The sequence below is a fragment of the Eschrichtius robustus genome, chromosome 9 (assembly GCF_028021215.1).
Source record: "Eschrichtius robustus isolate mEscRob2 chromosome 9, mEscRob2.pri, whole genome shotgun sequence".
NCBI classification, from domain to species: Eukaryota; Metazoa; Chordata; class Mammalia; order Artiodactyla; family Eschrichtiidae; genus Eschrichtius; species Eschrichtius robustus.
This window is the reverse complement of record NC_090832.1, coordinates 21,146,334-21,167,211: the sequence shown is the minus strand read 5'-3', so window position 1 is coordinate 21,167,211 and position 20,878 is coordinate 21,146,334. Positions and strand designations below refer to the sequence as shown.

Sequence of the window (20,878 nt, the reverse complement as noted above, 5' to 3'; positions counted from 1 at the left end):
TTTTCTTATGCCAAGACTGGGGTTATGGGTTTTTGGGAGGAAGATCACAGAGGTAAAGTGCCATTTTCATCACATCATATCAGGAGCACACACTATCAATATGATTTATGACTGTTAATGTCCACCTTGATCACCTGGCTGAGGCAGTGTTTTTCAGATGTCCCCATTGTAAAGCTACTCTTTTTCCGCCTTTTCCATATCGTACTTCTGGGGAGAAAGTCACTATGAGCAGCTTGTACTTAAGGAGTGGGAAGTTAGGCTTCTACTCCTTGAGGGTGGAGTATCTGCACAAGTTATTAGGAATTCTTCTGAAGGAGAGCCTATCTCTTCACCACTTACGTATCCAACCATTTATTGCTATGGACTCATGGCGGGGGATGTTGTTTTGGGGTTTTTTGTTTGTTTCTACTTCAGGTTGTAATCTAATACTACTTCATTTTGTTGTTCAAGTTGCTCCTCCTTTGGCTTTGGGAGCTCTTTCTGTTGGCTCCTGCATTTCTTTGACATTCCCCATCAATGTAGGTCTTTTTTTCACCCTCCCTTTTCGAGCACTTTCTACCTTTTAAGCCTCAGCCTTATTTTTCAAGATACCACTAACCTCACATGATAAACACTTTATCTGTTCATCTTTCCTCACCGGAATGCCGGTTCCTTGAGGGCAATGTCTTGGCGGTGCTTTTGGCCACGCAGTTTCCTCAGCAGTTGTGCGGACACTAGGTTAGTATCGAGCGAACGAATGAATGAATGAACCGGGATGGCGTTTAAAGCTCACTGGAAAGGGCTGAATCCCGGTGGGTTCTGGGAAGGCGGTGCTCAGCCTCGGGGGGACCCGCAGCCTCCTCGCCGGCCGCCGACAGGGTCGCGCGGCAGGTGCAGAGCCGGCCGGAGCCCCTCGCAGTCACCCCAACACTCAGAACCGTGCGGGAAACGCACCGGCACGGCCCGCAAACGTCACCAGCGCAGGGCGGATCCCGGCGGAAAGTCCCGCGCCTTTGGGCCACGCCCCCGGCGTTGGGGGGCGCCAAGGAGGAGGGGGCTAGGAAAAGGGGTGACTTGCCTCGAGCGGCGCCCTCCGCGGCTCTCCGCTCCTCTGCGCAGAGCATCCGGGGGCGCACAGGACGGGGAGGAAGCGGGAGCGGGTCCGCCGGGCTCCCAGTGGTCCGGAGCGCCCTGGTTGCTGGCGGGGCGGGGTGGGGCGGGGCGCGCGGGGAGCCCGCGCCGCCGTCCGGGGGCGGGGCCTGGTCCCCTACTGTGGGAGCTTCCGACGCCCGGGGGACCGGGCCGGCGCCCAGATGCGGCGGCGGCGGCGGCGGCGCGGAGCTAGGGAGGTCGCAGAGGAGCCGCTGGAGGCGCCGGGAGACCATCCGCCAGGAGTCGCGCCACAGGTTTCCATCCTCGCCCGGCGCCCAGCGCGGCAGGGCGCCCACTGGAGAGGGCTTCTCGGTTCGCACGCGCCGTCCCGTTCCTGGTTTGTGTTTCTCCCCTTGGGTCTCTTTTTCTCTCGTTCACCGCCCGTAGGAGCGAGGACGCGCCCCTCTAGGCTGTGCGCTGAGAGCTGCGGAGCGACTCGCTTGGTCGGGGACACGAGGGATGACTTTGGGGGGATGTTGGGTCTCTTGCCGCCTCTCGGCACGTCGGGGAACACGGCATTTGGGTTCCTAATACCGAGCGGAGTGATTGCTTTTTCTCCCAGTGGACAAGGGACTGCGCATTTAGGGCTTCATAGAAATGATTTCAGAGATAACCTGTTGTAGGCTTCCCTTATACAGTATCCACCCAAGACTACTTTTGTTTTTGAGTCGAAAGGCTGATTTTTTTTTTTTTTTTTTTTTAATTAGTGGAGGCATTACTTCGGTTTGATCATCTGTTCACTTCCTATTAGGTTGCACTTTCTCAAAAATACCAGACTGGGGACTTCTTGACTTGAACTTGGCAGGATGACTCAGGAGCCAAGAAATACGGAGAAGTTGATACCGCCTTGAAATAGTTCCTTCCAAGCCCACATAAGACTGTTTTCTTTTTAGAAGAATGGGGGCAACAGGTAGTGGCAGCGCCTAGAAGCACCACACCGTCCCGAGAGGGAATTCTATCTAGACTCGGCTCATAGTAGCCGAGGTCTGTATTACTTCCTGTGGTTCTCACGCACTTGTTTAAGCCGTTTCTCAGCAAAGGGAGTTGTTATTTCCACACGGGTATCCAAAAATGAGTCACAGCGCTGCTCTCTTAATTGTGAGACTTTGTTAATGAACTTTTGAAAAGTGAGGTTTGCTCTGGCTGTATTTAAAATAAGATTAAGATGTGAAATGCAGGCGCTGCTAACTGGGGCTGGTGGTATAGGAAGTAACAGTTTAAAGTTTTGTTTCCAAGAGCACCTGTTGGTACAGCATACCCGCTAGGGTCACTAGACTGATGTAAGATAACCATTAAAATCATGTGCTTTGCCACAGAGGCCCAAGAGAAAATTAATTTCATTATTCAATAACTGGTTTGTTATTACTTTCATTGGGATGGTGTTGTAGAAGTATGTCACATTACGTAGTGATTGTATGTCACTCTGAATCAAGATATTTTGGACAGTTTGTCTTTAGTAAATTAGTGCCACATGAAAAGTTGTGAAGATGGTGGATACCAGTTGGAGCTAAGAAATTAAAATGTTGAAGCTGATACGTCTGTTGCAGCTGGTTAGCAGCTCTTAGGAAGGGATATAATAGAGAAGCGGACAGCATCTCTGTTGGAGCTGAGTTGAGCTGAATTCAGCCCAGCAGACAGTCATTGGGCACCTTCTCTGTGCCTGTCTCTTTACCGAGCTCTGGTTATACAGTTGAGAATAAGACAGGATCTTGCTGACAAGGGCCCTAAAGACTGGTGTAGAAGGCTGGCAAATCCACTGGAAAATCTAATAGAAGGTGAGTGCAATGACAAATCTATGCCCACAGTAGAGCCTCTGTCCCAATATGACTGAAGTTCTTGCAGATCTGGGATTTTCAATGAAGTGCGTCATCATTGCTGGAAGAACGAGGAAGGTTTTGGGTTTAATCATCCACTTGTCTTTGTAGGCAGCCTGTTGAGCTTATTCGTCAGTGTTTCATTCAATAAGTGATTTAAAAATATATTAATTAGAAAGGTGTGATTTTTAGAGATTCTGAATTGACTATATTTCATATTATCTAATAACCATGTAAAAATAAGTCTAGCCTGTTATTACCCCTAGGCAATCACAGGCATTTTTAAGTGACTGATTAATGGCATATAACGTTGTAACTCCATATTGAAGCAACTTTCTGATCACTGTTTTTATAGTTCAAATCAACCTTTTCTAACGCATTATAGCTGTATGACTCAAAATGAGTAAATCCACTGTTGGGACTGGAATCTGCTGAGGTGCTTTTGGACCTCATACCAGAATATATTCAAATTCTCCAATTCCATAAGATATCCAACTAGTGAGGGAAACAGTGGTAAACTGGAGACAACTTTACCTTAATTTCCATACTTTATTTCTCTCTCAAGAGCCTCAACATTACTTTTTCTATGAGAAAGGGTTGAGTGTGATCTTCATCATTGTACTCCCTGAACTTGGCACAGGCTTCAGTCATGATAAGTGTTAGGAAGTAAGTATTAATTAAATAATGAAGCTTAATGTAAGAGGAGGAGTCATCAGCGGATGGAGAGCTAGACCACCCAGCAGAAGGATCAGCCTGTTTAGGGGTGGACACCAGCTGGGGAGGGGCCTGGAGAGACAGGCTGGGCCAGGTCACGAAGGTCCGTATGTCATGTACGAGCTCTCAGTTTATCCTGTAAAGGACTTTAATCAATCGAATGATATTGTCAGATACCTGTTTTAAAAAGACAACTTAGAATCAAGAGAGAGAATAGATTGGATGAGAGTGGCACTGGCCTTAGGGAGACACAGAGGAGATTGTTGTAATATTTAAGATGAGGGGCTTCCCTGGTGGCACAGTGGTTGAGAGTCTGCCTGCCAGTGCAGGGGACACGGGTTCGAGCCCTGGTCTGGGAAGATCCCACATGCCGCGGAGCAACTGGGCCTGTGAGCCACAACTACTGAGCCTGCGCGTCTGGGGCCTGTGCTCCGCAACAGGAGAGGCCGCGACAGTGAGAGGCCCGCGCACCGCGATGAAGAGTGGCCCCTGCTTGCCGCAACTAGAGAAAGCCCTCGCACAGAAACGAAGACCCAACACAGCCATAAATAAATAAATTAATTAATTAAAAATTAAAAAAAAAAAAAAAGATGAGAAATTAAAGAAGACTTGAGTCAAGTAGCGACAGTGAAGAATGGAAAAGAGGGAAGGAGCTGACAGATGTTTAGTAGGTGGAACCTGGCCACAGAACCCAGAAGTGGGCAATGAGGGAGGGGGAGGAGGTTAGGATGGCTCCCACGTTTCTAGTTAACGACTAAGGTAGGAACATAAATGGAAGAGTTGGTTTGGTTTCAAGGATAATGAGGAGCTCACACAGTGTTTGGCATATAGTCAGTACTCATGAAAAATTTTTGAATACTAATAATAGCTAAAATTTATTGAGTGCGTATTATGTTCTAGGCACTATTCTAGGCTCATTACATGAATCAAGTCTTTTACTCCTTATTGCAATTCTGTGAGATAGGTACTATAGTTAACTACTTTTCACTGGTGAAGGAAGTGCAGTGTTAGTAATTGTCAGAGCCAGGAAATTGATCCCAAGCATCAGGCTCCAGACCTTGCTTTCTTTTAAAAATTTTTTTGATGTGATTTTTATTTTATATTAGAGTTGATTTACAATTTTGTGTTAGTTTCAGGTGTACAGCAGAGTGATTCAGTTATACATATACATAATATCGATTCTTTTTCAGATTCTTTTCCCATATAGGTTATTACATAATATTGAGTAGAGTTCCCTGTGCTATACAGTAGGTCCTTGTTGATTATCTATTTTATATATAGTAGTGTGTATATGTTAATCCCAAACTCCCCATTTATCCCTCCTCCTCACCTTTCCCCTTTGCAGACCTTGCATTCTTAACCACTCTGCTCTGATACGGTGTCTTTCTGAATGAACGAGTGAATGAATGAATGAATGATGTTTTGGACACTGTGGTGAACTCAAAGTAGAGTCACGCTCCTGATCCTGACAATTCTCCCTCAACCAGGAATAGCCCAATCAATACATAAGATGGGGCTCCCTCTGGTCCTATTGTGCTGTGGCACCCCCCCCCCCCCACCTTCACCCCAAGAAATACCTGGTTGGTCTAGGAATAAACCTAGAATAATCAGAACATTTCTCCTGGGAATTTAAAACATTTTAATGGAGTGACTGAAGGTTCCCACAGCTTCCACACAACTGTCCTCAGAGTTGCCTCAGTTGAGCGCTTTGTGTTTCTTAGATGCACTCAATATTTTGTTGCTAAGATCTGTAGTATCGCTCCCATGGGGAAGCAGAAAGGCTGGCCAGGGGGTATTACTCTACAGAGCAGAGTCTGGTGGTAGAAGATTTACTAACAGATGCAGGCAGGTCCATAACAACTCCAGATCTTATACTCCTGGTTTATAATCTGCCTTCTGGGGCCTATTTTGTTCTGGTTTTACCCCGAAGCAGGTACTTACCAGCCCCTCCTGCTTCTAACGTCCAGAATCTTGGTAAGTGAAGCTGGCCCTGCTGTGTCCCCTGTTTTCTTGATTTTTGCTGAGCAAAATGATTCAGGTTTCCTGGTTCGGGCCCTCATTTCTATTTTCAGGTCGATTCCTTTGGTCCCGACAAAGATATTTTTGACTAACAACCCGACCTCCCCCCCTAAAAAAAAAAAAAATCTGACCCCAACTCTTCACTATTCTCATCATTTCATGATTCAGCCTACCTTGGCATGGAATAATTCTCCGAGTTTTCTTCAGCAAGCACGGTCTAATTCTCTTTTTCCTCAGGGGCCTCTACTTTGGACCATGTAAGGATTATAGACATTGAATTAATGTTGTACCTAAACAAATCAGCAAACTCACTGGAAGTGTGAAGTTTTAAAATGTCCAAATATCTACAACTTGAAGTTTTGAAATGTTTTCTCCACATACCAACAAAATGTTTCATTCAGCATTTCTTTAGCTTTACCAGGAAATCTAGACATTTATTATATGAGACTGACACGAAGCCTTCCGGGATGATCCAGCCCACATGTTTACCCCTTGGTCTAAATTCCTCTGTGCCTGCCTGTAATTCATTCAGTGCTCAGAGAACAATAAAGGGAAGGGTTTTGGTTAATATTTCATGTGGGTTTGTCTGGCCTCCTCATTTTGACTGTGGTTTCCCTGAGAGCGGAGAATTGCCAGAGCTAGGGGCTCTGGTAGGTCTCTAAGCCTCCTCCGAGTGCTAACCATTCTGTGACTTTTGCTGATAATGAAACCGTCTGTCAGGGTAAGTCATTTGCTGGTCACTCCTTCTGAGTCTGTGGATACCAGACATCATCTGTGTATCTCATTCAAGTTCTTTGTAAGGGTCAATAATTTGGTAATTTTTAGTAGGGAGAAGTTTTAGGATTGGTAATTTCCAGTTATCTGTCTTGAGCTAATTAAATGTTTTCAGTTAATGTACTTTTTTTTTCTTTTTAGTGGATACGGTATCAAGGTAATCCAGAAATAAGAAGTTGCTTAGAAAAGTGTTCCCCATTTTGTATACCCAGTTGTTTTACTTGTTTCTCTGTTCAAAGATATAAAATGACATTTCATTGCTCATTGCATAACTTTTTGGGTAATCATGTGAATTCCGACTTTTCAGAGTAGTGGAAATAACTCTACTGCTCTCTTCATATGGAAAAAGAGTGAACAAGGATTGTTCTCATTTCTGTTTCAGTTTCAGGGTTGCAGCAATGCATGTCTCACCTCCTGGGTTTTTTGTTTTTTTTAAATTTTCTATTATGTGCCTGGGTGTATTGACTAGTGACACAAATCTTTTAATTTCAGATAAAGGCAGGCACAGTGTGTAAGCTGAATTGTATAATATTAGTAGATATCCCACTTCTTCCTCCCCCCTTCCCTGATTATCACATGGTTAGCCAACATATAGTGATGTCAGCTGACAAGACTGTACAGTTCTTCATTACTTACAAAGTACTCTCATGGATATTTTCTCCTTTAATTCTCATAAAAGCCTGGCAAAACAGATATAATAAGTATTATTACTGTTGTTGTCTGTATTCAAATTCTATAGATGAGGAAGGAGACCCTGGGAGAGATGAAGGGACCACCCAACGTTACCCAAGAAGTAAGGTGCAGAGGCCCAGTACGCTGTGCTCTCACTACTTGACTAAAAGAGGCAAGTCCAGTACCTTAGGTCAGGTTTCCTGGAAACAAACTCTGAGGTTTGCACACAAGAAATTTATTGGGAGGTGCCCTGGGAATAACACTTGGCAGGGAGGGAGGACAGCAGAATTATGCAGGGGAGGAATTAACTGCAGTGCATGTACAATGGTGGTCTCAACGGTGGGGAACTTTGGAGGTGGGATGGCCCTTCAGAATCGTTCTGCCACCAGGAAGCAAGGGAGCTGGTCACTGTATCCCCAACATCATGTGGCCTGCATTCAGGCAGAAAGTGTCATCTTGGACAGAGCAACTCCCTTTAGTCAAGGGCAATTCCTGGAGCTGTGAACCTTCCGCAACCAATGTTCCTGGCAGCCGGGGGAACAAGGGCCTTGGTCGTGAAGGGATCTGAGTATCACATCATCCACTACATTTCTCTGGAAGACAGCGTTCTCCTCTATGAGGGCCTCGCTGTTTCTTTCTAACCCAGATCATTGCCCTGATGAGTGAAGCCCAGAAAGCTGGCATTTTGTCCAAGGCCCTTAAGGATTTCAAATAGCTAACCAGAGAGCAAGAAGACAGTAGCCTTAACCCTGGGAAGATTAGGAGCAGAAGAGCCAGGTGAGGGTGGGCTAGGATGAGTGGGGCGGGGTGCATAGTAGAGAACGCTAAGCCAACACCCAGGCTGTCCAGACCACCGGCAGAAGTGCTGGTCTTCGCTGCAGTTCAAGGCTTTACCCTTGTTAAATGGTAAACGATTTTGTGATATTAAGCTACATTTTCTCTCTCTTCTCTCCATCCTCCCCTTTCCCTTTTTTATAAGCCTTTGACAGGCCCCAAACTGGTCCAGTGAATCTCAGTATGTAGCCTGTAGGTTATAAGATCAGAATTGCCTGGGATATTTTAAAACGTCCTCTATGAACAAACAAACAACAACAAAAAGAAAACAGAAAGGGAAGTCCAGGCCAACGTTCAAGGTCTACTAGAACAGAATCTTTAAAAGTGGAGCCCATGAATTGACATTTTCAACACATTTTCCCCAGATGATTTTGATCCATGCTATAGTTTAAGAACCATTGCCCTGAACCATTATGCCCTTGAGGGTGACCAAGCCTATTGGAATTTTTCAGATTAGCCAGAAGCCATGGGAACTGTGGAACAGAGGAGCACCTGAGCCTTAATCCCAGCAGGCTTGATATAGTGATATTCACCCCTTGTCTTTCATAGCATATTCCCAGTGTGGCCAATGGAGAGCCTGGCCCAAATTCCTTCGCTGGCTTCCGACCAGGATTGCTGGAGAGAGAGAGATGTTTCTGGCTTGGCTTTTTACTATCTTGATAACTGGGGGAGAGATGCCAAATTCCTGGAATAGTTGTAGATAAAAGTAGGTGGGGGGGAAAGCAGTGAATTTATAGGAATCAGTAAACTTTCTAGGAGAATAAGATTTTCCAGAAAAATCTTATGCCAGATGAAACTTTGAGGTGCTGTCTTAAAGCTTTAAATGACTATCTAATAGGATGAGACAGATAACTATGTCAGGAAAATATATTATCTGATTCATTGAAATAGGGAATAATTATTTTTCTTCAAAAGGAAAAGCACTGAATTTGAGTCAGGTCATTGTAGGAAATGTTAGTCACCTAAAGAATAATCTGGTAAAACTCCTAGCACATATTGATATGTTTGGTTCACTCCTGCAGCACCAAATTGCTCTAGTTCCTATGCCTTCAATGCTTTATGACTTTGCTCAGGTTGTCTCTGCCTGGTCCCTTCCCCTTCTCCTTGCCCAGCTAACCCCTGTTAAACGGTTTAGAATCAGCTCAGACATCACCTTCTCTAGGAAGCCTTCCCTTCCCCTTATCCAGTTGAGTTCACCATTTTCTACTGAGCTCAGAAAGTAAACCCATATATCCCCCTATTATTACATTTTTTATCATTATCCTCCCTACCAGCCTGTGAGCACCTTGAGGGCAATGACTGTCTTCTTCATCTTGGTGTACAAGACACCTCCCCTCATCAAAAACGACTGAAAGAAAGAATCAGTCTAGCAAGCATAGTTATTCAACAGATATTTATTGAGGCTCTTCTATTAGCTGGACACTTTGGGGTGCATGGCAAACACAGTAAGTACAGCCCTTGATCCCACGGAGCTTATTGGCAAGCAAAGAAGACAAGCAATGAAACAATTAACAATAGAATATGATGAATATTAGGAAAGAGGAGGTATCAGAAAGTGTGAGATCATGGAGTCAGGAACGCAGCTTAATCTAAGGTCAGAGAAAGTGTCCCACTCTTACGAAACACAATTTATATAAAAATAGAAGCTATGAGCCTGGCTTTGGTTATAAGACAAGGGACCTCTTTTTAAACAAAGGAAGATCTTTTGGTCTGTCTAGTTCAAAATTGACCAATCCTTCACATGCATGTGTGTGTGTGTGGTGTGTGTGTATAGTATGTGAGTGCACACACTGGCAAAGAGAGAACAAGAAAATGACTCCTTCATTTATTGAATAAGATAGATGCTAAGGAACAGAGAAAGAAGTTTCTGTGTGTCTCTTTCAATGTGCCATTGCTAGACGCTGATTTGTTAATATTTTAGTATGTAATATACAGTAAAATGATGTAAACTTAAAGCCCGGAGAATCATGAGTTTATATTACAGCTTTTTTTTTTTTTTTTTTTTTGCTGCCCCGTGCAACATGTGGGATCCTAGTTCCCTGACCAGGGATCGAACCTGCGCCCCCTGCATTGGAAGCACGGAGTGCTAGCCACTGGACCGCCAGGGAAGTCCCTATATTACAGCTTTTCAAGCGTTAATTTTAAGAATCTGATGATTATGGCCTAGGAGGGTGCTTGACAGATTTGCCTTTGGGTCTTATTATAGACCAAGGTTGGAGAACCTTCGCTTAGAGGTCAGTGTCTTCTCTGACTTCTCATCTTTCCACTTCACTTTCTCGGCTCTGCTGAGAGAGGATGCAGCACTGGTGTTGCAGTTGGTAGCCTCTTGGCTGGCTGAGCAGCTCAACTCATGCTAATTCCCCAATGGATGCTAATACCATCCACCGGGGAATTCCCTGGGAGTCCAGTGGTTAGGACTTGGCACTTTCACTGCCAAAGCCCAGGTTCAGTCCCTGGTTCAAAAGAAGAAAGAAAGAATACCATCCATTTGGCTGATTGCGGGGAAGGGAGGACTAAGTCATTATGGAGCAGCGTTTACGAGATGTAGATGGAGGTGTAGAATGCTCTGCTGTATCTCATTTAAGTCAACGTAAACATCTCTACACCATCCAGCATCTCAAAACAACGTTGATACTAAACACTGGAATGAAAGACTATGGTGCAAGTGAAAATATAACTCAGACTTGAAGTGTGAATTTTAAGTGAATGGACATGTGATGTCCTATGACGACCATGTGCAACGTTTCCTCACATCTTTACTTCCATGCTTCGGCATATTCCTTGGTATTGCAAGTATGACTCAATTCATGTTCTAATTTTTTTCTTGCTTTTACTATAAATACTGTATATAGGGAGTATATGAATGGTGAGGAAATAATTCTAAACGTTTGTTCTTACACTTTCTATTTTGCGTAGTTCGAGCTTGGTTTATTGCTGCAGTGTAGGTGGGTGACGAGTTTAACCACTGTGAATCCAATTGGATACTTTTGTAAATTAGTTCAACTTTTATGTTTTCATTGAGAATGAGAATTTTTTAATAAAAAGCTATGGTGGTGGACTGTAATATTTTTCTCCTTTCGGAAATGTAGAACTCTTTAGAGAATGAAGCTTATCCCTTAAAGAGCCAAAACTATGGTAGTGTCAACTCATCTGAAAAGATGAACAGTTCGTAGAAGAAACTTCCATCTAGTCAGCATAATTTTGTTGTTGTTTAATTAGAAAATTTCTCAAGGTATTAATTGCCCTTTGCTGAAACTTAGAGTGCCACGAACATTTTCTCCTTTCCGTTGACATCTAGATGCCTACACCTACCACTGACAGCAGCATAAACACAATAAGTGTTTTCAATTTTATTCTTTCCATCTAGTAACTAAAGCATCGATAAACATTGTATTGTGATTTTTTCCCCCCTCATTTTTGTCTAAGTTAATAAGTCTAAATTAGTATCTTATTTTTAATTTGTATTTATTTGCTGAAGAGCAGATACTATCATTTCATATTTTTATTGAGAATATTTTACCTCCTGTGATTGTCTTTCTGTATATTTTCCTCAATATATTTTGTCACGTTATTTTCTTATCAGTTGAGGTTGTCTATTCACACAATTTTGTGTACCTACCTAATGTCTATTATGCTTTGTGCAAATATTTTCTTCCAATCTCTTGCTTTAATTTTTAATATTTATTATTCTTTTTTGTTGCATAGAGATTTCAAATTTTATATAATCAGATTTGGTTGTCTTTTTCTTTGAGAGTTCTTCCACAACCTCAAATCCCATAGAAAGTTATTATCCCAGAGTACTGATAAATATTCCACTTTATTTTCTATTAATACTTCTGTTACTGATGTTTGCATTTTTAATTCTTTGATGTTCTTGAGGTATATTATGGGGTCTTTGGTAAGGATTAGAGAGAAATACATTCTTGCTAGTCAATTACATCACTCTAGTTGCTTAAATTTTTTCCTCCCCTATTATTTTTTGATGGCTGCTTCTTCATAAACTAACATTTTATATATAATTGGTCTATTTCTCCATGTTTTATTTGTGTCCATTTATCTAATTTTCAGGTTGGCAAAAGTATCACGCTTTTCATTATTGTCTTATAGTAGGTGTTAATATCTGCTAGGGCTTCCCCCGCTTCACCAGTGCTGTGTTCTTTTCAATTTCTAAAAAAATTAATTATTTATTATTTGAGCTTTATTTTAGGATCACTTTCTTTTTCAGATTTTTTTTAAACCCTGGCAGGAATTTTGGATTTAGTTCAGTCAAAATATTAACTTGAGGAGAGTTTCAGATTCCACTTATAAATGTGTATAAGTGTTAATTCTAAAGCAGAACCTGTAAAGAGATGTTTACATGAGAAAGAGAGAGAGAAAGAAGTGAGCAGACAAGACGGAGGATTCCTAAAGAGTTCCTGCTTAGAGCGCCAAGCCAAACTCATAAATCACACCATTGCCCTTTGGATTAGTGTTTTCGATATCTAGAAAGCCTTTTTTCTTCCTTCCTGCTTTCTTCCCTCCCACCCTCCTTTTCTCCATCTCTTCCTGCCCTCCTTCTTTCCTCTTTCTCTCTCTAGTTTTTTAGTTTCATCAAACTTACTCATACATAATTAGAGTCAACTAGTTCCATAAAACATTTAATGAAAAATAAAAGTCTAATGACAAAAAGTCTGTTTAATTTCCCCCTTCCGAAAGGCAGCTACTTTCGACTATTTTTGCTGTTTCTTTTAGTATTTATATTCATGTCTCTAAATAACATGCTTCTGTTACTATTTCTTGATTGTTTTTTGTTTTGTTTTAGGCATGACCTATTGCCTGCTCTGTATGGAAGATGGTGTTTTAGCTCATTTTCACACCTCTTTTCCCCAGACACGCACCCTTTCTGTCCCCTCCTCCCATCCTCCCAACACAATTCCATTATAATTTGTTAGATCAGTATTCCATGATTGTATTTCTATGATTATGAAAATGCTAATCACAGCTGAGCCATGTACTATATCATGATTACTTTCCTGTAACTACATAATGTTTCTTCTGGAAGTTAATTGGTTTTTATTGTTGTTGTTAGTTTCATTTACACTCACAACCTACTCAACACCAAATTGTCTAAATCTCTGCTTAAGCAATTTTGACCCATCAGGAATTCTATCAGTTTCATTTTTCTGAAGAAATCTCTCCTGCCACCTGCTCACCTAATCTAGACAGATATCTTTTCAGCCAGGTTCATAGTTACCATCTTAGAGTTTCCCTTTGCCATCATCCTGGAATGCCTTTGCCTCTCTCCTCTGTTAGAACTCATGTTAGGATTCTTTATTTTGTATCTTTTCTGCTTCACTTCCTTATTTCCTGAGAAAGAGAACATAGATATAAAAAATTTTGAGACTTTGTAAATCTGAAAATGTCTTTATTCTACTCTCACATTTGATTGATGGTTTGACTGAATTCTGGGTTGAAAATCCATCTTCCTCAAAAGTTTAAAAGGCATTTTTCCATTAGTTTTTTTTAAAATAAATTTTTATTTATTTTTATTTTTGGCTGTGTTGGGTCTTCATTGCTGAGCGCGGGCTTTCTCTAGTTGCGGCAAGCGGGGGCTACTCTTTGTCGTGGTGCGCGGACTTCTTATTGCGGTGGCTTCTCTTGTTGCCGAGCATGGGCTCTAGGCATGCAGGCTTCAGTAGTCGTGGCTCGCGGGCTCAGCAGCTGTGGCTTGTGGGCTCTAGGGCGCAGGCTCAGTAGTTCTGCCGCACGGGCCCAGCTGCTCCGTGGCATGTGGGATCCTCCCAGACCAGGGCTCGAACCTGTGTCCCCTGCATTGGCAGGTGGATTCTTAACCACCGTGCCACCAGGGAAGTCCCATGTTCCGTTAGTTTTAAGTGTTTTGACCTTTAATGTTTTGTAGGTGATCTGTTTCTCTCTCTCTCTCTCCTTGTATAATGTCCTCTCTCTGCAATTCCTATTATTTGGAATTTGAACTTAAAGGATTGGACCCCTAAACTCCTCATCTTTTCTGTTATTTTTTACTTCTTTTTCTTTCTTTCTACTTTATGGAAAACGGTCTTCCGTTCTCCTGCCTATAGGACATAGGTCAGTGTGCTGGATGGTAGGTGAACAGAGGGCTTGGAGGTCCAACATTCCCTATAAGAACATTCACTTAATCCTCCTCTCTCCAGGTGGGTATCTCTAACCTAGTCTAGATTCAGAGTCTAGCCTTGCTCCTCTCCTGCCAGGGTAGGACAGGCGATGGTGGATACACTCACTTGTTAAAAAGGCTTCTAACCAAACATATTTGTTGTTACCCTGCCACCATCACCTCCTTTTCCGTAAGTACTCAGCCTTCAATTCTGGTTCCTGAGCCTTTGAGTACTTACTTATGGTGTAATCATTTCTTGGCCTTCTCCACTCTTTGCTTAGGATTCAACTTTCTTGTATCTGCTGGGCTAGTTGTCACTTGCCCATTTGTTTACGACTTCCAAAATTTTGTTGCTACTCTCTTCTGTGTTGTTCTTTACCTCATTGGTGTATGCCTTTTCAAAAGTTCCTTTAGTGGAATTTTGGAAGGGAACAAAAGTAATGTTTAATTTGCCATTTTACCCAGAATATAGGTCTTCTTTAAACATACAAGTGTGTTTTCTGGATTGAATAGTATATTAAGCTACTAGCACATAAGAACAGGTACATTCATCAAAATAGCTATTTACTGCCTTAAAAAAGTAGAGGATGGAACATAGGATTGGGATGTTTAAGTGGGCAAGCTTTATCTTTAATTTTTTTTTAATTAATTAATTTTTTGGCTGTGTTAGGTCTTCGTTGCTGCACCCAGGCTTTCTCTAGTTGCGTCGAGCAGGGGCTACTCTTCGTTGTGGTGCATGGGCTTCTCATTACAGTGGCTTCTCTTGTTGTGGAGCACGGGCTCTAGAGTGCAGGCTCAGTAGTTGTGGCTTGCGGGCTTAGTTGCTCCGCAGCATGTGAGATCTTCCCGGACCAGGGCTCGAACCCTTGTGCCCTGCACTGGCAGGCGGATTCTTAACCACTGCGCCACCAGGGAAGTCCCAAGTTGTTTGTTTTTTTGTTTTTTTAAATATGTATTTATTTATTTGGCTGCGCTGGGTCTTAGTTGCAGCATGCGGGATCTTTTAGTTGTGGCATGCAGGATCTAGTTCCCTGACCAGGGATCGAACCCGGGTCCCCTGCATTGGGAGCTCGGATTCTGAGCTGCTGGACCACCAGGGAAGTCCCTAAGTGGGCAAGTTTTGAATTTGGATAGGGATTGGGAGGGGTGAGTTATCTCTGGTTGCAGGGCAGGATGACGTGGCCATAGTGGAGTTTCTTTGGGCCAGGACAGACTAAGGGCAGTAAAGTTAAAAGTGAGTAGCTCTCATTTACAAATTTTCCTGTTGATAGTTACGGAGAGTGTGTATGTTTACCAACATGAGTAAAACCATAAGTATCATGTGAGAAAATACTTGCCTTTGTTGAGAATTCAGTCACTGTGTCTCAGGCACCTTACTGAGCACCCCTGGAGATTGATAGTGTTTATTTTCACGTCATAGATGACACCAGTTACTGAAATTAAGAAAAATTTTGTAATTACACAGAAAACTGAAGATGTATTTCCCTCAGTATCTTCATAGTTATGTCTTTAAATTGTTGAGAATGAGCAAGTTGCATAAGTTTAGTTTCAGCTATACCTGTATTTTAAATATTTCAAAAGTCTTATTTCACATTTTTGAAATTTTCGTTTATTTCTTAAAAAATACTTTCTATAAGCATTTTTTGCTTATCTAAAAAATATATTTTTAAAGGACCGAGACCATGACTCTTTTGCTCACTGAGTTAACCTCATCCCCTCATATTTCCTGGCACATAGTACAATAGATACTCACAAAATACCTGTTGAATAAACACATGAAAGTGTCTGTGCCAGTAGCTTGTGCAGGCATATGTGTCCTGAAGATGTGCACAAGAACATTAACTCACATAGTCTATTTCATGAATATTACTTAGAAGCTAGTTAACACAGTGCCCAACTTGGTTTATCTAACAAGATGCCCTGATTTCTACGCTCTTGAATATATTTTAGTTAATACAATTGAGATTTAAAAAAAAAAAAATGTTAAAATCTGATTACAGTATAATGAATGCTCAACAGAAAAATGAAAGGTATGATATTTAAAATTGTATGTGTTTCATGGTTGCTGGTAATTATTCTACACAGATATTGATAGTTTGTTCATGAGAGAAGAAATAAAGTTATTCTTTAGCTATAGAATTTTCTGCAGTTTTGGTCGGATAGGAGGTTATCCCCCGATTCCAATTATGAACGTTGCCAATTGCTACTGCAAAGATGCAGCATCTCTTTAATACAAAATAGAAGCTCAGATATAAGGGAAATTTAAAATTCTGTTAATATTAAAAGATCTGTAAGATTATATTTTTGGCGTTGATGCTATATTAGTAATAAACAACACAACTGCTATGTGGAACAGTTTATATTGGGGTAAATGTATAAGAAATTTGGTCAGCTCCTTCTTTTTAGTTTGTTAGTTTTGTTTTCAAAGAGTTGTTATTTGTCTTCTTTGATAAGTGTAATGTGAGATATTCCCTTTAAATTTCATTATGGTAAATGAGTTTGTTTCCTTGGACATCCTGTATACAGTAAATGCAAGGCATTTAACTCATACTTTGCTGAGGTTCTGAGTGAATATAGGGCATTAATATTCTGTCACTTGAGTTAAGTAATAATATAGAAACTGATATTAGAATAGTTGTTGGGTTTTACAGGATCATTTAAAATCACTTGGTCTGCACATGTTTCTTAAGGAGTAGTACTTGTAGTATTTTAAATAAACTACCTGGTGACATAAACTGATTATGAGTGGCAACTGTGCAAAATAATAACTCCTAACACCATGTTTGTAAACGACGTTTAAATTTACAGAGTGCCTTTATATACATTATCTACCTCATTTACTGATCAAAAAAGAAACCCTTATGAGATAGGCAGTGTCATTACCAATTTACAGATGGAGAAACTGACACTCAGAGATATGAAATGTCTCGCTCTACTTTATACAGCTAGAGAAGGAAACGGGGAGCAGTCCTCTGACACCCAGGGGAGCGCTCTTTCTCGCACGCGCCACATTTGTTTTCAGGACTCAAGTCAGTTAGCTGATGAGCAAGACCTCTTCCCAGTATGTTCCTGGAAAGCAAAACAAACACTGCTCCCCCACTAGCAACAAAACCTCGTGGGTTGGGGAATGGGGCTTACCTTTGTGAGACATTTATGAGGGAGATGTTCGAAGGATGTTTACTGAATTAAAATTGTTCATCTGTTCCCACAAGAAAGCCTAGCCACTGACTTTACAAACCCTGAGTCCTCAGACTGGTTTAGGCACCTCAAGACTCAGTCTCCCAAGTGTGTGGAATTGGAGTAACCGCTTTGGGATTCTTAAGTGTGAAAGTAAAACATAAGGATTCTCTCTCTTTTTTAAAGAATTTCCTTTCCCTTTCCGGGTTGCCCTCGGTGTTCCTTTTTACCTGATACCACCTGCACGAAAATGTTGGTGGTGGAAAGTATGGTTGTACCTGCCCTATAGCCTTGCATCCCTGAGGGGTCCCCTGGCAGGAAGAAACCCAGAGAACTCTTAGAGTTTACCAGAAAAATATTCCATAGTTCACAGTATCAGGGTCAGTTCTTCTGGATGCTGTCTCTTAAGAATTCACAACTTTCTAGATTAGAAAACAGTCTGGAAGAATATGTATTAGCCTTTTATCATTGGTTATTTTATAGTTACTATATATAGTGGTATTAAATGATGAGAAATGTTTACTTTCCATGTAAAACAATTCTGTCATTGGATTATTTCTTCTTCTTTTCAAAGAGCAAGGGTTGCATTCATACTCAGAAAAAAAGAAATTTTTGCAAAAAAAGAGTTGGAAAAAAAAGTTATTGAAAACCTTAAACAATCTGGTGACTCACAGGGATTAGTGTTCACTTATGATTATGAGATGAGTAACAAACTGTTAGTAATAAACTCAGCAGTATATCAACAAATGCACTATTTATACCAATAGTTACTGAATCTGCATTCGTTTTTTGAGTGAATTAAAATCACAGAATAGATGATAATCGGGCACATATACAGAGTGCTTACTGTCTGCTGGGCACTCTTCTAAGAGCTTTACCTGGATTATCTCATTTAATTCTCTTCCTCATCTTACGCAGTTGGTATTTATACATGTGGAAGATAAGGCAGAGAGAAGGTGACTACAAGGAAATGTGACATCAGCAGACATTTGAAAAGCACTTACCTATTAGGAATCGCCCTCTCTTACTGCTGGGAACCCTGAAACCAGTGAGAGAGCCCAGGCTAGTCCCAGTGGTGGCAGAGTTTGTCTCCTCAGGCTGAACACTTAGCCACTCTCTTCCACTGCCCTGAGTGGATGTGGAATTCTAACCAGATTCTACAACTGAGAAGCAGTATCCTGATTGCCTTAAACACTCTGAAAGACTAGTAGGGTCTTAATCCACTTCTAATGTTCCTTAGGAACCTGGTACACATTACACTAATTTTTATTCTTTTTAGTTTGCTAGCAAGAATTGTCTCTGGTTCAGTCTTGGATGACAAAGGGAGGTTTGGAATATGGCAGGAGAGTCATGTTTGGAAGTTGTATTTTGCCTAACTGGTGTTCTTTACTTTAGTGATCTGAACAACAGACTTGTGATACACTTAACTATCTACCTCCATTTCAAAACTGGCTTTTCAAGTTCTCAGAACCTCTTATCAGACTGAAACTCAGCCAAGGTTAGAACTGCCTAGTATCTCTGTGCTGTCCTGCCCCCACTGCTCAAGAACCCTGATTTAGCATACTGCATTATCAAACAGCTTCTGCAGAATCTTGCTTGTAGAGGCTGCTTGTGTATGAGATAATCTTTTTTTAGCATCATTTTTTTTTTTTTCCTCACCATGCTTATGACCATATTCCTCAAAAGGAAAGGAAGACTGTCCTCAGACTTGTTAAGAAACACATGCTCCTTTTATGTGTATGCTTTACATTAACGTTTGTATACAATATGAATAGAAAATTGTAAATGTATACTGAATCAAAATCCAGGTGTGTACTTAGGCCATGATCATCAAGTAGGTGTCATATATCAACAGGACAATTATTATGTTTGTAGTTTTTTGTTTTTTTTTTTTTAAAGAAATTCACGTTCTTTTTTTTTTTATTTTTTTTTATTTTATGACTGTGTTGAGTCTTCATTTCTGTGCGAGGGCTTTCTCTAGTTGCGGCAAGTGGGGACCACTCTTCATTGCGGTGCGCGGGCCTCTCACCATCGCGGCCTCTTTTGTTGCGGAGCACAGGCTCCAGACGCGCAGGCTCAGTAATTGTGGCTCACGGGCCCAGTTGCTCCGTGGCATGTGGGATCTTCCCAGACCAGGGCTCGAACCCGTGTCCCCTGCATTGGCAGGCAGATTCTCAACCACTGCGCCACCAGGGAAGCCCTATGTTTATAGTTTTAAATTGTAGCAATGAACTCTGTTTTAAATGCAACAGCATTTACTTTCCAAAAATTACAATTTATCCATGAGTCACATCGTCCTCCTAGGTCCTGTTTAAGAAGAACACACATCTTGGGGTATAGAGAAACCTAAAGAGGGGTGTATCAATTAGCTTTGTCAGGATAACAAACCATCCCCAAATCACGATTTGTTATCTCTTATGGTTATGAGGGTTAAATGAGATAATCTATGTAAAACTTCTACAACAGTACCTGGCAGAAAGTAAATACTGAGTGCTTCTTCCAATGGCCTCACTTGCGCTCAGTCATACAGATGGAGCGGTGGGTCACCTGGGGGCTGGCCTCTCTTTTCATATGGTCGTCATCCTCCAGGGGGCTAGCCAGAGCTTCCACACATAGAGGTTTCAGTGTTCTTAGTAGTAAGAGGGGAAAAGCCCCAATATGCTAGTGCTATTCAAGCCTCTGCTTGCAGCATGTTTTCTGTTGTCCTCTCTGTCAAAGAAAGTCTCACGGCCAAACCCAGATTGGAAGAGTAGAGAAATTGATGCTTTTTTTTTTTTGAGAATTATACTTTTTGTTTTAATACAAATAATGTAAGCATGCATACATATAAGTATATGGATTGACAGTTAACTTTTGATGCCCCCTCAACTAAAGAACTATTAAAAACACTTTGCCAGACAGAACCAGTTAATATGTTGACCACTGCTCAACACAGGCTGGTCTCCTTTTCTTACATGTGCTCCCCAGGTTCTGTTGCACCTTCTCTTCTAGGGGTACCCCACTTATTTCCAGGGCTGTGACTTTCCTAGCCCTTTGCCCTCCCTGTGAGTTGCCATACACTGACTGCTGAGAAGGCCGCAGATTACTGCCAATGAAGCTTCGCCTCACTCTCCCAAAATGCCCAAGGTTAAGAGCTTTTATTAACAGGGCATGTCTTTTCCATCAACACCACTTGTTGATCAGGGGTACTGCTAAGAATTTGTGGCTGGTTTGATTTTTTTTTGGCAATCAAATATAGTCTGCCTTTGGTAAAAATGACTCACATTTCTCCTGCAAGAAAGATACGCTCACCCCCATCGTAGGATTTTCAGAAGCCTCATCCCATTAAGGCATCAGCCTCTAAGTCCAGAGGCTTATCCATGATCTCCATCACTTCTGGATACAGATGAGACCCCTCAGATACAGCCCTTCAGATGTGGATCCTCTTGATCCTGAGACAATGAACTTCTTATTTTTATTTTTTATTTTATTTTTTTTAACATCTTTATTGGAGTATAATTGCTTTACAATGGTGTGTTAGTTTCTGCTTTATAACAAAGTGAATCAGTCATACATATACATATGTCCCCATATCTCTTCCCTCTTGCATCTCCCTCCCTCCCACCCTCCCTAT

The 20,878-nt window shown here is 41.6% G+C and overlaps 1 protein-coding gene across 2 annotated transcripts in view; it reads left to right on the top strand.

The window, feature by feature from the left end:
* Positions 1 to 1,233: 1,233 nt before the first annotated feature.
* STX11 (syntaxin 11) overlaps positions 1,234 to 20,878 on the top strand; it is a 36,634-nt gene continuing 16,989 nt past the window's right edge. The window contains exon 1 of one of the 2 annotated variants that reach the window (XM_068550951.1): positions 1,234 to 1,468. The gene's annotated coding sequence lies outside the window, so the exon portion shown is untranslated. Of the gene's footprint in view, positions 1,469 to 6,331; positions 6,400 to 20,878 lie in introns of those variants that run through there. The other variant, XM_068550955.1, reaches the window with a different exon arrangement.